Raw genomic sequence first — 19,253 nt, forward strand, 5'->3', positions numbered from 1 at the left:
AAGCGACATATATGCGTCTACTAAGATCAGCTCTGAACTTCCCATGGTATGTTAGAAACAATCAGAGGAAACCAATCTCCTCTTCATCCAATTAGCAATCTATTATGCTGCAAATCTCCGAGCGTCAGTAGCGTTCAAAGAAAAGCGATCGCGAAGGCCATGCATCCTGACAAACCTTTCCGTTCCCATCTAAATAACAATTCATGCTTCGCTTTTTAGCGTCAGATTCCCTTGAGTGAAAAATGTTCAAACAGATGGCAACCTTTTAGCTTTATTTTCCTTCAAAACCAGCGACTATGATATTTAACAACTCACGAGCCCAATCACGCTTCAGCATCATGGCATCAATTCATCTTAACTCCACTCGATATAACGGGAGACACAAATTTTGCCTATTTACCGCCATGTCAATGTCAAAATCAACCACGATATTAGAACCCTATTTCGAGGCAATAACTTGAGGCTTCAAGAAACAAATTAATGCTTCCCTCTTTGAGCGACTATGATCAAAATTATATTGATAGGTGACTGTAAGAGATCCTCAAATATATCCTCATCCTTCTCATATGTCTCTCCAAGTTGTTATCCAGTTGTCCACTAACCGTCAAAGCGGCAATTCTTTTGAACACCTACACCACTTTCATGAAAGTAAACCGATATTCTAAAGCACAAGCGGACTAAATTACTGGACACCTCGATATCTATAACAGCATCCTGTCCAATCCGACCAAACACCATATGATTATGAAATTTGAGTTAGAAATCATCGCAAAGTCTAAGAAGTGTGGGACCCTGACATATCAAATATATGTCCTGCGTGCAATGAATTCCTGCACTATCCTAACCATTCTTTTGCTGCCCAAAGAAACCCACTTATCTAAAACACCTCTTATTATGGTCCGACCCCATCGAAACTGCATGTTTCCTGAGCTTAAAGTAAGATGACTTCAATGAAAACCTGAACCTTACCACCCAAGCAGGGTTTAGACAACCGCTACAACAACCGGTTGACGATAATAATAGGAACGTGCTTAAGGAAGAACTATGCCCTTAAATTGCTCAGCTACAGAACTTGGTGCAAATAAAAAGTAAATTTGCTAGGGCTTTAAAGTCCTACGATAAGCCTTGAGCTTAAAAGGAAGAAGGGACAACTGCGCTCACATTGGACATTCTACTCACAAAGCGATAGCGCAACTAATATATACTTCGCCAAATTTTTTTAACTAACATACGTACACACAAGCATACAAAGAGCCATATTTTAGCGAAAAGTCGGCATGTGCTTGTGGCAGTCCGTTGCATTTCAATTCGCGAATCCTTGTCATTGCTTTCAAAAATGATTTTGGTCAAATGGTAACGCACTGCAAGTCTGCAGAACTGTTGGCGCAGTGAGAGTAAAATATTTATAACCGCAAATGGAAACGCCAAAGCGGATTGGGGGGCACCAGCAATATGAACAGCGACGGTAATATCAACGAAAATGAAGTGGGCGTTGAGTTTAGTGGGCATGTGGGGGCTATGTGGGCATTATGTGTGGTTAAAATGACGTATGTTTGTATGTATGTATCTGACTATAAACCATAAACAGTTATCGGTAGCATGTGTGTGAAGCAACAATTACAAATGGTTTGGCGCAGTTAGTGCAATAAAAATGCGACCGAGCCGCACTTGTGTACCGACATACATACACACCTACAGTCATGTAAGTAGTTACATAGTTGCTGGCAAGTCCGCAATCAAAAGAACGAGTGGCAGCAGATTGCCATGGCAATAAATTGCGAAGGTGGCGCTGGTGGCGTTCGACGAAGCCGTATGTTGTAGCCACCAACTGCTGCACCAGCCGAGCCAAGCCAAGCCAAAGTTGAAATTGGTCAAAAGTTTAAAATATCTGGCCCTCACTCTTTGTATGCGCACACAGTAAACATTTGCGGGTGTATGTGTGTGAGTTTGCACTTTTATTCGTAGGGACTAAGCAGAAAGTTCGATGCGGATAGGGGCGTATATTAGCCATTTCGCCATTTAAGTACGTCCACTTATGTTTCTGCACACATAACCCCAAATTTGCCACTCATACACACACATGCGAATGAACAGACTTTCCGATATGTGTACATATGTTTGTACTATCAGTGTACGAGGCTGGTCCACCATTTTTAAGCCTCAATATTTAGCGTTTCCGTACGTTGGCTCCACTATCACAAGGTAACTTTACTATCATACAGTATCATACGTTTTTGTTGTTGTAATGTATATTTAGATTATGTGTAGTAGGTTCACGTAGATAGCTTCTGTCAAGTTTTCAATCAAATCAGACTCCTGGCTTTGTTGTGACTATAAATCGGCGATCCCGTAGATTTTAGAAAAATGGAAAAAGTGCTCCGTGATTCGATTTTTTTTGAAGGGAAATCGAGTAGTGAAATTAAACTAGGTTTGTTGACATAACCTGGATCTTCTTTAAGGCACCAGACATCAAGGAAACAAAACTTTGTTCTCCATCCGGCGAAAAAGCTCTGAAGAAAGAGAAGACTGTCCTATCTGCCGGAAAGATGATGGCTACCGTTTTGCGGGATTCAACTGCTGCTCCATCCACAGAATGTTGCCGAATTTGGAACCGAATAATGAGGTTATCACCGCCTTGCAGACCTATTTTGAAGATCTCCTCTTTTTTATTGGCGTAGACACCGCTTACGCAGTTATAGCTGAGTTTACAATAGTGCGCCAGTCGTTCTTCCTTTTCGCGGTTTGGCGCCGATTGGAGTTTCTAAGTGTAGCCAGGCCACCTCGTCTTTCCAACGGAATATAAGTCCTCCTCTTCCTCTGCTTCCTCCGGCGGGTACTGCGTCGAATATGTTCAGAGCTGGAGTATTTTCGTCCATTTGGACCTAGACCTAGCCAGCGCTGCTGTCTCATAATTCGTTGGATTAATAGTGGTTCCGAGATAGACGAAGTTAAGACTGTCAACAGGGACGTGGCAGCCAAGTCGCGAGTGCGACGACTGTTTGTTTAATAACAGGAGATATTTCGTCTTGCCCTCGTTCACTACCAGTCCTATTTGCTTCGCTTCTTTATCCAGTCTGGAGAAAGCAGAACTCGGGTGTTGAGGCTAATGATACAGTCTTATAGAATATTGTGCCTGCTCAATTAAACTTGAAGATCTCCAGAAAACGTATTTTTCAGATAGCTTAATCTAGTTGGAGCATATCTGGGTAAAGTGTATTAAGCTCATATTGCGCAATAACCCGTCACTTTTTCAAAATTTTCGATTGTCATCGGAGGTTAAATATTTATCGAATCGTCTTTGTACTATATACATATCTATATGTATGTATGTATATGTGCATGCATTTACACATTTCCATGAAAAATAGCGATATGTGAAATTTTCTTGTTACAGACGTTGTTGTTGTTTTCTGGTGTGTTGCCACTTTTTGTTCCACATTGGTTGGCCACGGGCCACATACTTTCGACCAACTACCCACTGCTCAGTCGATTGGCATGCGAACTTTACTTATTTGTGCTTCAGTTCCGCACTCATGTTCCCATTGTGGAGCGGCTCGGCTCGGTTGCATCAGTCAGGCATTTGGTGGTAAACAATTGAAGTTGCTCATTTTTTGCTGTAACAATTGTTTTTATTGCTCCTTCACAAAGGCACAAACTCTCTTTTGGCAACAACCACTTGAAATATTTATTTGTTTGGCTTGTTGCCAAGACGTCCCATCTGAAAGCGTACCATAAATTTACATAGATAAGTATGGACTTAGATGTATGTATGTACTTATGTTTTTATTCGGCTGCGAGTGTTGGCAAGAGGTTGTGTTGGCGAGCATTGCTCATTTGCACGTTTTCGGCTCTGTGTGGGTGTCATGGCTAACGCACATGCATATAACGGTAAGTATGTATGTATATATTTGCGTTATGAGAACTTTATTTAGACTTAAATTCACGACTGTGATTTGTCAAAAAATATGCAGTTATCCGTTTTTAGCTATGAACTGAGAATAAAATCTAAGCTTAGCTGTCTAAATTCGTGGTACAAATTGAATCGACCAAACAACTGGTATAAATGATGATCCTATGATTGGTATAATAGAATAGTGACTTAAAAGCAAAAACGCAAGCTAATCGCTGTTGTCGTCGTCGTTGTGGATTTCTCTTCCGAAAAGGGGTTAGAGATCAATCATAGCAAGCATAAAAGACGGATGAAATAATAAGCGGTTATACCAGTTAAATGAAATGTCCGCATATTATAATTTATTAAACTTAACTTAATAAATTTGATGCTGCTTTCAAATGCAAATTTTTTTCAAATCGGTACAAGGACCAATAGAGCGATCATTATGTTTTACGAGCTTTTATAAATTACCAATTGACCTAACTTAAACCGAGTGATGAGGGAGAGTAAAAACGGAAGAGGAGGTAGAAATTGAGTTTACTGATCCACACATTTATGATCAAAGCTGATTAATTAGTTTGAGCCAAGATACCCAGTCCAGTGTAGAGGGTTAAAATTTATTCATGCGTAGCTGTAATGGATCGGACTAAGAAGTCTCATCGTTTGCCTATAAGCCGATTTATATCTCTATTTCTAAAATAATAAAGTATTTCGCCGATATTGGATCACTATAGCCTCCAGCTGTCATAGAAATGACCGATTAAAATCAAGTTCTTGTATAGAAAACTATTTTATTTGACAAATTATCTTTACAAAATTTGGAATAGATTATTGCCCAAGGTAACACTACAATATTCGAAGACCCGAAGATCGAACCAAAGTTAATACGGCTGTGTAAAATAACTTTGTGTAACACCAAAAGCACAGACAGGATCGAGAAGGATCTCTCCGAGCCGTTCGATACCAAGCGAGGACTCAGACAAGGATACTGTGACTTCTACAAGCTATGGATGTCGAAAATAATACGAGTCAGGAGTTGAATGGGGAAGGTAAATTTTTTTTATATTTTTTTTTGCCGGCATACGCCGATGATATTGATATCATTCGCCTCGACAACCGCACTGCTTGTTCTGCATTCTCTAGACTGAATAATGAAGAGAAACGTGTGGGAATGGTTGGAAACGAGGAAATGACGAAAGATCTCCAACCATCAAACAAACGGTCATTGCATTCGCGAGTTGACCCACACGTCACTGACTGTCATAATACATATGTACGTAACACGTCGATAATTTCGTCTATCCTGGAACTAGTATCAACACCAACAAAACATATCAGCCTTGAAATCCAACGAAGAATCGTTCCTGACAACAGGTACTAATTTGAACAAGCAATTAAAAAGTAAAATTCTCTCTCGATGAATGAAGACCAAATTCTACAAGTTCCTCATTATTCCTGTCCTATTCCCGTTATAGCGCGGAGGCATGGGCAATCACATCATCTGATGAACCGGCCTTAAAAGTGTTCGAGAGAAAAGTTTTGAGTAAGATTTATGGTTATTTCGGTTCAGTATCCGTCGGTGAAAGCAGAGAAAGAGGAAGAATTCCACTTCGCTGGAGAAATCAAATGGAGAAGGACCTGGCCGGACTTGGTATCTCGAATTGTCGCCAAATAGCGAAGAGAAGAAACGATTGGCGTACTGCTGTAACTCGGCTATAATCGTGTAAGCGATGTCTACGGTAGTAAAGGAGAAGAAGAACGTTAATTTGACCGAAAATCTGATCTCTTTTTTTAGATAGTTCAGGGTTATTTTCTTCATAATCTCTGAATTATTCCCCTTCCCGTTGCACATTTTGCAATAAAAATCAAAGTGTAAATTCAAAAGTGTAGCTATTTTGTTGTTCACAGCTGTACTGTATGTTCAAAATATTTATATGTTCATATGTTGTTGAGATATGCAGAATTCTTCTGTAGAAAAAAATTTAACACAAAGAGTTTTCTCGCAACTACTTTATGAGATACGCTTATGTGTTGTTTGTTGTTGGTATTGTTGGTGTTACTTTCCACATTAATAACTTTTGCTCAGTCGTACGTGTTAATGTGACTTTATAACATTTTTCCTTAAAGTTCCGTCTATTCCGCGGCACAGTGAAACGAGTAACCTATTTTAATACCAAAAATACTAATAGGAAATAAAGTAAAGCTGTTATGATACAATTTGGACGGAACACGGGTACTTCGGAAAGTAAGTAGCGGCAAATTTAAAGCTGGCTTCCTTTAGTTTTGCTTTGGATACTAGTGGTGAACAATCTTTTGAAGGAACGTTGCTTTCCCGTGGAGGGTGTAGCTCTTCTGGCAAAAGTAAAATTCTTAAACACCGTTTTTGATCTTAAGGGTATCTTAAAGTGGCAAACAGGTGGGCAGATAAAAATGGGATAGTCATAAATCCCAGTAAAACTGAGCCAGTTTTATTAATTTTCTCGTTGTTAGGCTGTATTCTTCAACCATTGGACAGGATGAGGTACTTAGGGTTTATCCTTGATAGGAACAGGATGACAGGTCTCAAGGAAACCAAACCACGTGAGGAAGGCATCGGGCGCCTTGTAATTATGAAGAGGAGCGAAAAAATCTCCAGCCTATGAAAACTGGGAAGTAGAGGTACTTTTTTCAAAGCTGTTATGTTACTTTTGTTCAGTACGGCATTTCATCATGGAAAGTCTTATGACAAATCGTTCAATTTTATTACGAAAATTCGCTTCGCTCAACTTATGGTCAACATAATCCTCCTACTGAGCATACTAGTCCCAACACCATCATCCAGCTTGAGACCCAGCATTCATTATTGGATAATATTCCATCGAATAGACCACGCCCAGCACGCCATGAAGAAAATATAGTAGCCCCAGCTGAGAGTGTACACGAAGACCGTGAAGAGTCGATTTAGCGCCGTTCGCAGCAACTCCGACTGACGTATGGAACGACTTAACGCATTTTACGTCGTGATCTTAAATTGAATTCGTACAAAATACAGCTTGTGCAAAAACAGAAGTTGCTTGACCTTCCCAAGCGACATTGCTTCGTTCTATGGGCTTTTGAAAAGCTCCGACGTTTTCGAGCAACTTGAAAAGATTCAAGAGCTCCCTTTTCATCCAAAAAAAAATAACGGTTTAATGTGGTTTGTGGTCCATATTTCTTCAAAAATGATGCAGGTGAGAACGCAAGCATCAATGGCGACCGTTATCGTTATCTAAGCGATAATCTTTCAAAAATAATACCATTCCCCATTAAATTTTATGATTCTGTTTTTATCTTTAAAAAATTAGGGAACCTCGAAATCACTTTTTATATGACCGACAGTTCCCGAGGAGCCAAAGTTGAAGCAGTGAGGGCCCATATGGTTCAACGCATGATACTTCAGAAGCAATTTGCTGAGACGATTTTCACTCGCGATTTTCCAAGACCACGGCATCTATTTTTAGATCAAGCAAAATCAGAACCGTTCTTTTACACACAAAAGTTTCGCTTACAAAAATATATAGGCAATTCAATATGGCACCCTGTTTCGGTCTCCCGCTTTTACGCGAGACAAAATCACCAAAATAAATAAAAGAATAAGACATTCGAATTTTCAAGCATTTGCATGAGCAGTTTCCAAGACAACTGCTGCTTGGGCTGTAGGCAATAGTTGTTGTTGTCGTCATTTTATTTAATTTTTATTTTCCACTTGCTTTTTCTTTTCGCTCGAACACGACTCAAAGTATAAAATAAATATAAAAATAAAAATTCGTAAGAAATAAAAAATGTAAATGCCAAGCAGCGAGTGGCTGAAGCAAGACGTTGACGATATCCTTTTGGTCTTGTCGTAAGTAAGTAAGTAAAATGCAAAGTACCACTTGTGAATTTCGCTTTGAAGTACTTGAGCATTGCCCCCGATCCGCTTGCCGGGGCCAAACCCCAGTAGCTCTTGTGAATTCAGGCGAATGTGACTATGTTTTGGCGCTTTTTTCTTCCTCTTCCTTTTCTTCTTGGATTGTATCGTATAGCAGTGGGTGGCTAGGTGTGGGGATGTGAGGTAGTGAGAGGGTGTGAGTGTGTTCTACATAATACGCCGCCACTGTCATCTATTGTGTTGCCGACGAAGCGTGCGCCATCCACCAGCAGCAGCTACAACCATGACTAAGTCCTTGCTATTGTGCGAATAATACTCGCACTCGCACTCGCATTCGCATAAGCAGTTTTTCGCGACTCAAGCCTGCGCGTGAAATGTAATAAAAACATTTTTATGAAATTTTTAGCTCAAATGTTTTTCTTTTGATTGTATTTTTTTGGTTATCGCATTACTTTCTTCTATGTGCCATACATACATACATACAGGCGTAACTACTTACTGAGCAGTGGCTTTGTATGGGCGTAGAGCTACTCACAGCGCAAATCGCTAGGAGACGGCGGTTTTAGTTTCCACATAAAGGCAGCATTGTAATAATACGCGCAGATTTACATATATTTACGAGAGTGGACCAATAAATATATAATCTACAAAAGCGAAACGCAAATTTTGAAAAAAATAGCGGCTTATATCTTAGCATAGCCTCCTTTTAGCTGGATAAACTTGACTCAAAGGCTCTCCAATTTCACTATCACATCTGAAATGGTTTCTGGATTTCGGTGAAGTAGACTTCTATGGAGGCAATAACTGCCTCATTCGAATTTCTGTTCGGCGAGTTTTTTTCAAATCCAACTGAAGCATACTGCTTATGGGGTAGCAGTTCGTGCCATAGTTCGAACAAATTTGTAGTGGCGGTGCGGTGGTGTTAGCCTTGTTGCGGGTTTCTTTGCTAAATAGAGCTGTTTTTTCGGTGACTAAACATCATGTCAGACGAGTTATTCCGCATAGTAGAACTTTGTGACCGTTTTGTTCTTCTCTATCTAATTGGTACTGATCACATCTCGTGAATCCCAGAAAACGGTAGTGATCACCTTTCCGGTCGATTCAAGCTTCATCGAAGATCATAAAACCACGAAAAAATTCTTGAATCACACATATTTTTAATCATCGCTCTGTCAATATGAGATCATAGATAAATAGACAAATACATATTGAGGCTTGCACAGAGACCTAAGGTCTATTGTGCTCTCCGCTCTGTCACAACTATGCACTTAGGCCCAGCAGACTGATAAGTTCCAGTGAGGGAAAAGTTTCTGTTGAGGAAAATTGATAACTATTCGGTTATATAGATCCAAGGATCTTGATTCTGCGTATAGAGACTGCTGTGAAGTATAGCATCAGGTGCTCGGGAGTTTATATGCCGTAGAACCGTCAGTTAAATAGGTGCTTCCTGAGCCTACAGTCTAAAATGCTACCCGGGCCAGAATTTGTCTCTCGGGAGGTTGAATACGCTTTTAAACATAGTCAAGTTAAACTATCCATTAGTTACTTTGCCAGACGCACCACCACCACCAGCACCGATGCCTTTCGACATTTTCGGACCGTCTATGTACCATTATATAGTGGTTTCCCTTAGTAGGGAGTTTTACGGGACAAGATGTACAAGATCGTGAACTTTCGTGAAACTTTTTCGGGACACCTGTGCGTGGAACACCAAATACACAACCATTGAAACCCATTAAACCAAGATCACACACTATCAGAGCGCTCTTTGATTTCACAGCGTCATCATCTGATCAGATTTCCCTTCCGATAATATGAATCCAATAGTAACCGATTTTAATCTTTTTCCATTTTTCCATTTTTTTATTTTTGTGGTCCCGACCACGCACGGAAACAACAAGGAACTCGATTTGGCTCACAGTTTCAGAGTAATATACCCGACAACGAACTACACGATAGTAAATACGATAGTGGTTCTACCGGCTGTCGAAGCTAAGTAATTATCAGACGGCCCTTGTACGAGTGTGCGTCTCATTCTCATTCTCTTTATATTTTTATTTTTTTTTGCTATTTTTTTGGCATGCGTTGCATAGAAAGCAGCAAGTATTTATAATTATGTATCTTCATTTGTTTATTTGAAAACATTTTCACGCCAAGTTTATTGCAACGAGTTGAAGGAATACGAGAAATGCAGCAATGAATACAAAGATGTCCAGAAAAATGCAAATAACCGCCGGAAAGGGAAGAAACGCGTGTAACTTAAAAATAACAAAAAATTTAACTTGCGGTAAATATGAAAAGAATACCTGGCGTACCATTTTCTTTTGTGCCGTTACTTCCTTATATGTTAGTTTGTGTGTTAGAATGCGTCTTAGTGGTTTAGATGGTGTTATTATTGCAGTGCACAAGCCGGCGTTAGAGCTATTTTAATTCAGCGATATTATGATTCCAAGCCAATTCGCAGATTTGCCGAGTTTTTCATGAACAAATATACACATACATATCTACATATATAACCATTTATATTGCAAATTTCTGTCAGAAAAAAGTGATAGAGGACGTAGCTATTAATTTATTTGCATGATGCTGTGTTAGCAGCATCTGCATTTAGATTCAAATAAATTTCTGAATTTTCGGACTTTATATAATCAGATCTACCTACCTCGAAACGTTACAATCAGAACACCAGTCGTTTCTTCTTTTCGCTGTTAGGTGCCAAATTCCAAGTGTAACCAGGTCCTTCTCCGCCCAGTCTTTCCTACGGAGTGAGGGTCTTTCTCTTCCTCTGCTTCCCCCGACGGGTCCTGCATCGAATACTCTCATAGTTGGAGTGTTTTCATTGATTCGGAGGGCATGACCTAACCAGCGTAGCCGCTGTCTCTTAATTCGTTGAATTATGTCAATGTCGTCGCATATCTCGTACAGCTCATCGTTCCATCGACTGCGGTATTCGTCGTTGCTAATGCGCAAAGGACCATACATCTTAAGCAGAAGCTCGTAACGCCGACTCATCAGATGTTGTCATCGACCATGCTACTGCACCATATAGCAGGACGGGCATGATGAGTGACTTGTAGAATTTGGTCTTTGTTCGTCGATAGAGGACTTTAATTCTCAATTGCCTACTCAGTCCGAAGTAACAACTGTTGAAAAGAGATATTCTGCTTTAAAATTCGAGGCTGACATTGTTGTTGGTCTTAATAGTGGTTCCAAGATAGACGAAATTATCTCCGACTTCGAAGTTATGACGTTCACAACCAGTCCCATACGTTTCGCTTTCTTATCCAGTTTGGAGAAAGCCGAAATAACGGCGCAGTTGTTATGACGGATTGTATCGATGTCATCGGTGTACGCAAGGAATTGTACTCTCTTATATAAGATTCCCTATCTCTCTCTTCTGCTGGTATTATTTTCCCCACCATTAAAGAAGTCACACGAAAGAGAGTCTTTTGTCTGAAACCTAATTTTACGGGGATACCAAATTCAGACGTAAAGGTATAAAGGCAGCTCTCTTTCGTGTTGTCAAAAACAGCTTTGAAATCGAAAAGCTCGGCAGGCAATCCATCGGCCCCGTCGGTTAGTTGTTCTTCAGACGGGTAATTGCTTCGAACTTCTTCATGGTCGGGCAATGGAATGTCCGATCCATCATCATCTATTGGGGAACCTGGTTCATCATCTCCTGGTGTTATGCTTTCACTGCCATTCAGCAGACTGGAGAATTTTTCCCTCCATAATTTTAGTATGCTCTGGGCATCAGTCACTATATGACGTTTAGGGGTTCCACAAGAGTACATTTCAGTTTTGCAACCCTCTGTTAGTCGCCGTATCTATTCATAGAATTTTCGAACATCACTCCTGTCGGTCAGCTTCTCCAACTCTTCACGCATTTCAGCCTCTTTTTTTTTGTCTGCATATGCACCTCACTTTCCTCTTCAACTCACGGTATCTCTCCCACCCCACTCGTGTTGGACCACTTGAGGGAGCAATCGGCCCCTTTGTTCTTATAACGCCAGGACACAGAAGCTCCAAGAGCTGGGTTGTGAAGTTCTAATGCATTTATCTTATAGTCTGAACCTGGCCCTATGCGATTACTACCTGTTTATGTCTATAGAGAATGATTTTGATCGTGAAAAATATCGGCATCAAGAGAAACTTATGAAAAATGTCTATCGTATTTTTTGCCAGTATTTAAAATAATAATTATTATATAACATTGCTAAAAGGAAACTTTCAATATAATGCAAAAATAATGGATTTATTTTTATTAGATGTTAAATATTTGTAGATTCTTCGAAATATTTTATGCACCCTAAATTTATTCTAACGAGACTTCCTACATTTCTGACTTGTAGGTTTTGCTTATTGTTGTTTTTGCTGTAACAAAAATATTTTCCAACTAACGACTTTCAGTCATTAGTTATTTATATTGGCCGTTGACTGGTTGCCAGGTCGTATACGTAACATTTGATTATTACTTGTATAGCGTAGTTTGAAATTAAACTTATCTAAAGAAGCCAACAGAGTTTGCTCTGGTAAACAAATATTAAGATTTTTATACTTTAAATGTTTTTCCTTTTATTAAATATATGTCTTTACTTATTTACTTCAGCATTTTCTTAGGAAAAACTAAAAATGTATGGTTAAGGAATATGTAGTCTTATATTAATTTCTCTTTTCTAGTAAAAAATGTAGCTCTTTGAGTTTTATACCAGTTCTTTGTTTGATTCGACACTTATCAACAATTTGACGGATCAAAAATAGTTGGAAAGACTTATGCAAACATTTTTAATTCCCTCATTACTATAAATATATATAAAGCACATGTTTACATAAATCTTGATTTCACAGTTTAAACAGTTCACAGAGTAGCAAATGTCTTTAACTGAAATTAAAGTCTCCTCGTAGCGCTGCAGATGACAAACACATGCGTATTTGCCAGCTTTAAAATTAAGTTCGAATGCAAATTGACTTTGCTGCTGCTACTGCCGGTGCTGACGCTGCTGGCATGTTGCACGAACCACTCTAATAGCTGCGCAACGGTTGATTATATCGTCCTTAGATATTACCAATACGAGAGCGTTTCGCAATAGCGGCAACATCAATAGCAAACGGCAAGACGCTCAACATCGACATCACCATCGCCATCGCTATCGACATTTGGACGAGAATTCATAAATGCTAATTTCAACACGTTACACTATTGCAAATATGAATATTTACATGCGCTGGCAAACACCAATATGTTCTTGTACGTGCAACCATCTACTCGTAAGTGCGCAAACACGCACACCCACACTTGTGTATACACTTATGTAAGTGGATATGCGCATATCAATGCTCAGTATTTAGTAATGCCTACGTTGGCGTCAACGAAGTGAACCCAAATGCTTCAGCAACACAGCAGAAACATGTGGCAACAATGGCTGTAGGAAATTTTTTTTAATAGAAATTGAATTTTAGGTGATTTTTACTAAAACGACGGACTTGGTCTTGATCATTAAGTTTGTATTTCAGCTTTTACTAGAGTGATGCGATATCTGTGATTGTAACAAAAAAATGATTTATTGAGGAAAAAACGGTCTGCAAAATTTCAGACCAATACCTCAAACACTCAGGCGCGCAGACTTACAGACGCACTTGGCTTAATAGTCTCAGTTCGTCACTCTGATCATATGTATAACATAGTATGTTTATATTTTGAAAGGTCTTCGGCGTTTCCTTCTGGATCTTACAAGCTTCGTGGAAAGCTTGATAAACCTAAATGATGTTGGAAGATGGATGGAGGGGAATGCCCGACGATGGGAATTTAAGTGTTCTTTGCCCAATACACAAAAAGGGGATACCATAATCTGCGCCAACTACCGTGGGATAAGCCTCCTCAACATCGCAAATAAGGTTGTATTGAGCGTACTGTGTGAAAGATTAAAGCCCACGGTCAACAAATTGATTGCACCTTATGAGTGTGGCTTTAGACCTAGAAAATCTACTATCGACTATATTTTCTCCAGGCCACAAAACTTGGAAAAGGGACCCGTAAAAGGTAGATCTACACACACCACCTCTTCGTCGATTTTAAAGCCGCCTTCGACACCACGAAAAGAAACTGCTTCTATGCCGCTATTTCTGAAATTGGTATCCCCGAAAAACTGTTACGGCTGAGTAAACTGACGTTGAGTAATATCAAAAGCTCCATCAGAATCGGAAATGACCTTTACGAGCAGTTCGATACCAATCGAGGTTTTAGACAAGCAGACTCCCTATCGTGTGACATCTTCAATCAATTGCTGGAGAAAATAATATAAGCTGCAGAGCTAAATAGAAAAGGTACAATCTTTCATAAGAGTGATCAGCTTCTGGCGTACGCCAATGATATCATTGGCCTCAACAACTGCGGCGTTAGTTTTGCTTTCTCCAGACTGTATAAGGAAGCGAAACGTATAGGTCTGCTTCTGAATTACGGCAAGGCGAAATATCTCTTGTCATCAAACAAACAGTCGTCGCACTTGCGACTTGGCTCCCATGTCAGCCTAGAAATCTAATGCAGGATAACTCTTGCCAAAAGATGGTACTTCGGAATGAGTAGGCAATGGAGAAATAAAGTCCTGTCTCGACTAATAAAGACCAAACTCTACATGCTATATGGTGCAGAGTAATGAACGATAGCAACATCTGATGAGTCGGCGTTACGAGTTTTCGAAAAAAGGTTCTGCGGAAGATTTGTGGTGCTTTTCATATCTCTCCCTCATAAATCACTTGCAATCAAAATTTGCGAATATAACCAGGCCACATTTTTATTTGTTTTTGTAGTTATTATTAAATAAAAATAAAAATAAAATTATTCGACACTATTTCCTACTAACCACACTACAGACCACACATACATATGTATATGTTGCTGCTGCAAGCACATGCCAGGCAAGTCGTAAGGCAATGAAAGCATCTCACTTCATGTATTCACAAAATCCTTGAAACAATTTCAAATGAAGCTATCAAGGATTTCACTTAGAATCCACCAGCACTTTGGCGCCATCGTCCGGCACAACTTTGCATTCAATTCGACGCATTCTGGTATGAATGAGGTGTTTGTGCTCTAAGCGTTTCGTACAAGAGTTTCAACATACTTGCTTACAGACTTTCGCCTATATACATGCATACACACATATCTATATAGTTACTTATAAGCGCAAGCCAGCCATCAAGTGCGTGTGCATATGTTGCCGATTTGAAGCTTTCAAGCCGCCTATCCTTGTGTATAATTGGTTTTGGTTGCGTAAAATGCAATGTTTAAAGAGTCGAGGTATCATTAAGAGCGTTCAGTTCTACGTCCAATACTTATAGCCATCGTAAATGTTCGATATTATGCCGAATTTATTATCCTTATATGTTAAAGTGAAGTCCAAGTCATGAAGCTATGGGTATACATTGTTTTAAGCAGCTAAAGTTTAAGTCTTTTATTGATTTTGGAACAAACTATTTTCTTACAAACTGGGCCTCTTAAGTGTTTTCCTCGTTATGTTTCCATCTTTCATATCTCTTGTGAATTCTAAAACTTCCTCAAGAGCGTTGATTTTTATACAAGAAAGTCAAAAATAGCGCAGAGTTCTTATTTAACCTAAGTCGCTCAAAATCAAATCGAGTCAAGAAGGTGGAGTTGGGTTTCTGTAAGGACCAGCTGTAGAAGAGTAAACAGCAAAAGAACAGGCGGATTTTAACTTCAATTGGATTATACTCGTATTAAGATGAAAATGTCTTTTATTACTAGCTGACTAAGGCGGCCTTCCATTAAAAGAAGAAGTTACTTACATGTAGTACATTTTCACAGAGAGCTACTGCCAATTTTCGTCGAATCGGAATCGATAATTTTGTTTTAACCGGCTTAAGAAGAAGATTTTAGAAATATGAAGATAGAAAAATATTAATCCGTAATACGAGTCTTGTTCTCGGAAGGGAAATTCGCCGAGTGGTGTCGTGTGGGCATGGCTTATGAAACCCTGGTGTCTCGGAAATGGCTCCTAGGAAGGATACTGTGACAAAAGTTGACATTTTCGTATTGATAAATAATAGCTGCGACTTACATTAGAAATCCGAAAGCTGTCGGCGCTATAGATGCTGCGTTTGTTTACTTCGTACAACCGAGCGATCACTTCAAGGCTACTTGACGTTGTGTAAACGTAATTTGAAAGAGTTTCTGTGTTGTTTTGTGATCGTTGACGAAACATTAATCCACTGATATCCCTGAAGATTACGGAAAAGTTGAAAAAGTGGGACGCTTTCGAACCTGCTCGAAAAATGGGCGAAGACTGTCCTATCAACTGAAAAGGGGATTGCCATCGTGTTCTGAGATTCTCATTTAGCCGGAGAAGTGCAAGCCGATTGCAGAGTTCTAATATGCAGAATTATTGAATCGATTCGTGGCTAAATTACAACACTAACAAGATAATGCACTATTATGGTACGAACCAATCCAGAGCTTCCTGCAAATACGGTGGCGGAAAAATTGGAGTTAAATGATAAGGTTATCGCTATCAGACCAACCTGCTTTGAAGATGTTGGAATATAAAACAAAATTCCTCTCTCGATGAACCAAGACCATATTCTACAAGTCACTCATCATTCTCGTCCTGCTATATGGTGCAGGGGCATGAACGATGGCAACATCTGATGAGTCGGCGACTACGCAGGCTAGGTCATGTCTGAAAGTATTCAACGCAGTACCCGCCGATGGAAGCAGAGGTAGAGGAAGACCTCCACTCTGTTGACCAGGTGGAGAAGGACCTGGCTACATTTGGAATCTCCAAGCTATGAAAAGGAAGAACGACTGACTCGTGTTGTAAACTCGGACATAATCACGCAACCGGTGTCTACACCAATAAAGAAGAAGAACTTACCAATGAAGAAGTTCAAGTCGAAAATGCCAAATTGATCTTATAATCATAGTATTTAACTGCCAACAAAAAGCAAAACAGTGCGGCCTTATGTTCGAATAAAATTTTATTGACAATTCACCAATAAATACCCGATAGCTTATCGCTGTTTGTTAAACTATTTGCATAATTTCTACAATGTGAGAAACAGTTAATGTCAAAGTGCATAATATTAAACGCATTAAGAGAATGCTGCTTAATCTAGTTTGAATTTTGTATGCGGATAAGCCAAATGGCAACACAATCTATTGAAATGTATTCAAATATTTTCCGTAGTGACGTAGAGCATAATTCGTTTTTTATCGGCAATTGCAAGCCGCAAATACTTTACACGCAGGCACACTCAACAATGAAAGGATTCGCTAAAATTTTACAGCCACTTGTTGCAACGCCAACAAATGCCTCATTGTTTCCGACTTAAGCTTTTGAAAAGCAATGACTTTTGACTGCTTCCAACTGACTTCGCCGAACGCATTATTTCGAGCATAATGGCTGTGAATTTGTGTGCATGTAGGTAAGTCGTCCTTTTGAATTGGCATTGTTTTATTTAATAGCGATTAAAGGGTCTTTGTATGGCTGTTGTTACATCGTAATACGAATCAGCAAATTTGGTGGGGATTTGCAGAGGAAAAAGTTTAGATATAAGTAGATCATAGAATTAACATTTAAGGTGCCCAATTGTAGAAATTTAACATATAATATTCTATCTAAAAAATAGGTCGTTTGGGATATAAGAGAAAGACTTTGTTCAGAATCTTATCCTATTTTATTCTTAAAAATCTATGTCGTCTCCCTCAAAGTAATTCCCCTTAGACACTACAGACTTGCGCTAACGTTTTTTACAATCTTCGAAACAGTTGATAAAGTCAACTACCAAAAAAACCTTCAATGCGCGTAGCGTTTCATCTTTATTGTCTTCAATTGACTCAAAACGGTTTCCCCAGAGCGGTCGTTTGTGTTTGGTGAATAGCCAAAAGTCACCCGGAGCTAAATCGGGCGAACACTGTGGTTGCGGCACGATATTTGTTGCAAAATTGGCTTAAAACTTACGAAGAATCATTGCAGTATGCAACGGTGCATTTTTATGGTGTAAAAACCAAGAGATGTCGGCTCATGATTTTGGTCGAATACCTTTATGTAAACGATGCATAACACTCCTATAATATCCCTTGTTGACCGTTTGGCCAATCGGAAGAAATTCGGAATGCACCACATCTCGATAATGGAAGAAAACTGTTATTGATTTTTGACCTGCTTCGACGTGGTTTTTTCGGCTTGGGATCACCTTTTATATTCGATATTTGGCCAATTGATCGTATGTTTCCGAGTCGTAAGCATGATTCCAAGACTCATCGCCAGTAAAAATATGTTTCGTCAAATCCTAGTAGTCGGCAATAATTGTTTCACAGACATTAACGCGAAGCTGTATTTCGAAAAAATTGAGTGATTTTGGAACCAATCGTGGTTTTACTTTTTTAGGCCCAAATGATCTTCAAAATGGTTTTCACTGATCCTTCCGATATTCCAACTATGCCAGTAAGTGCGATTTTCAAGCACCAATTCCCTTATTTTATTGACGTGATGATCATCAGTTGATGTTGGTGGCTGTCCTGGATTTGGTTCGTTGTCAACGTGTTCTCGACTCTCTTTGAATAACTTGTACCAATCAAGCACACTTGCTTGCGACAAACAATTATCACTGAAAGCCTTTTCCAACATTCTGAATGTTTCGGCATCAGCACAAAACATTTAATGGAACTTATTTGTTAAATAATTTCATTCATCGTAAAAATCGCCGAATGCGCTTTGTGTACTTCTGAAAGATAAGCGCAGATGTCACTTACAGTCATACCTTGATCCGGCCTGGACTTGATCCTGATTGAATGAAAACTACCCAACTGAAACTATAATATTCTCAAGCATTATTATTTCAATGCAAATTTCTAAAAATTTGGAAAAATGTTCTTTGTTAGAGCTTTTCATGCGATAATGTCAAAGCTCTGAGAAATTCTGAAATAATTCGCAAGCTGTTCGGTGATGACATTTTTTCGCAATCTTTTTTACATATTCAGAACAAATTACGTTGGAAAATTTTTCTTACTACTAATTGAGACTACAAAAATCAAATTTACAGAATTTCATAATTTCGCTTTCAGCTATGGACAGAAGTCCCTTGTTAGTTGCACTTCATTCCCATATTCATAATCCAGACCACTGTGTCGCAAGCCAAACTATGGGGCTTGGGTGGGACCACTAGAGATGGATTTCTCATATTGATAAAAGCTCAGAAGAAGGTTGGGGGAGAGCCTTCAAACGGAATCTGCTAGGTTCCGTCACCCCCACATCGTTGCTCAAGAACAGTTTCTTAGTACCAAGACTTCTTCCAGATAGGTGTAGATTCACTTAGATAGCTGATACGCAATACTGAAACCAAACAAAGCTCATTGAACTACCAGCTCTTTAATAGCAATTAATGCGGTAAGGGAAAATATTTTATCGGACTTCAATTGTTGAAGTTGTCTTGAAGAAGATGAGGTAAATTCATTTC

This window comes from Bactrocera tryoni, chromosome 5, assembly GCF_016617805.1.
Source record: "Bactrocera tryoni isolate S06 chromosome 5, CSIRO_BtryS06_freeze2, whole genome shotgun sequence".
NCBI classification, from domain to species: Eukaryota; Metazoa; Arthropoda; class Insecta; order Diptera; family Tephritidae; genus Bactrocera; species Bactrocera tryoni.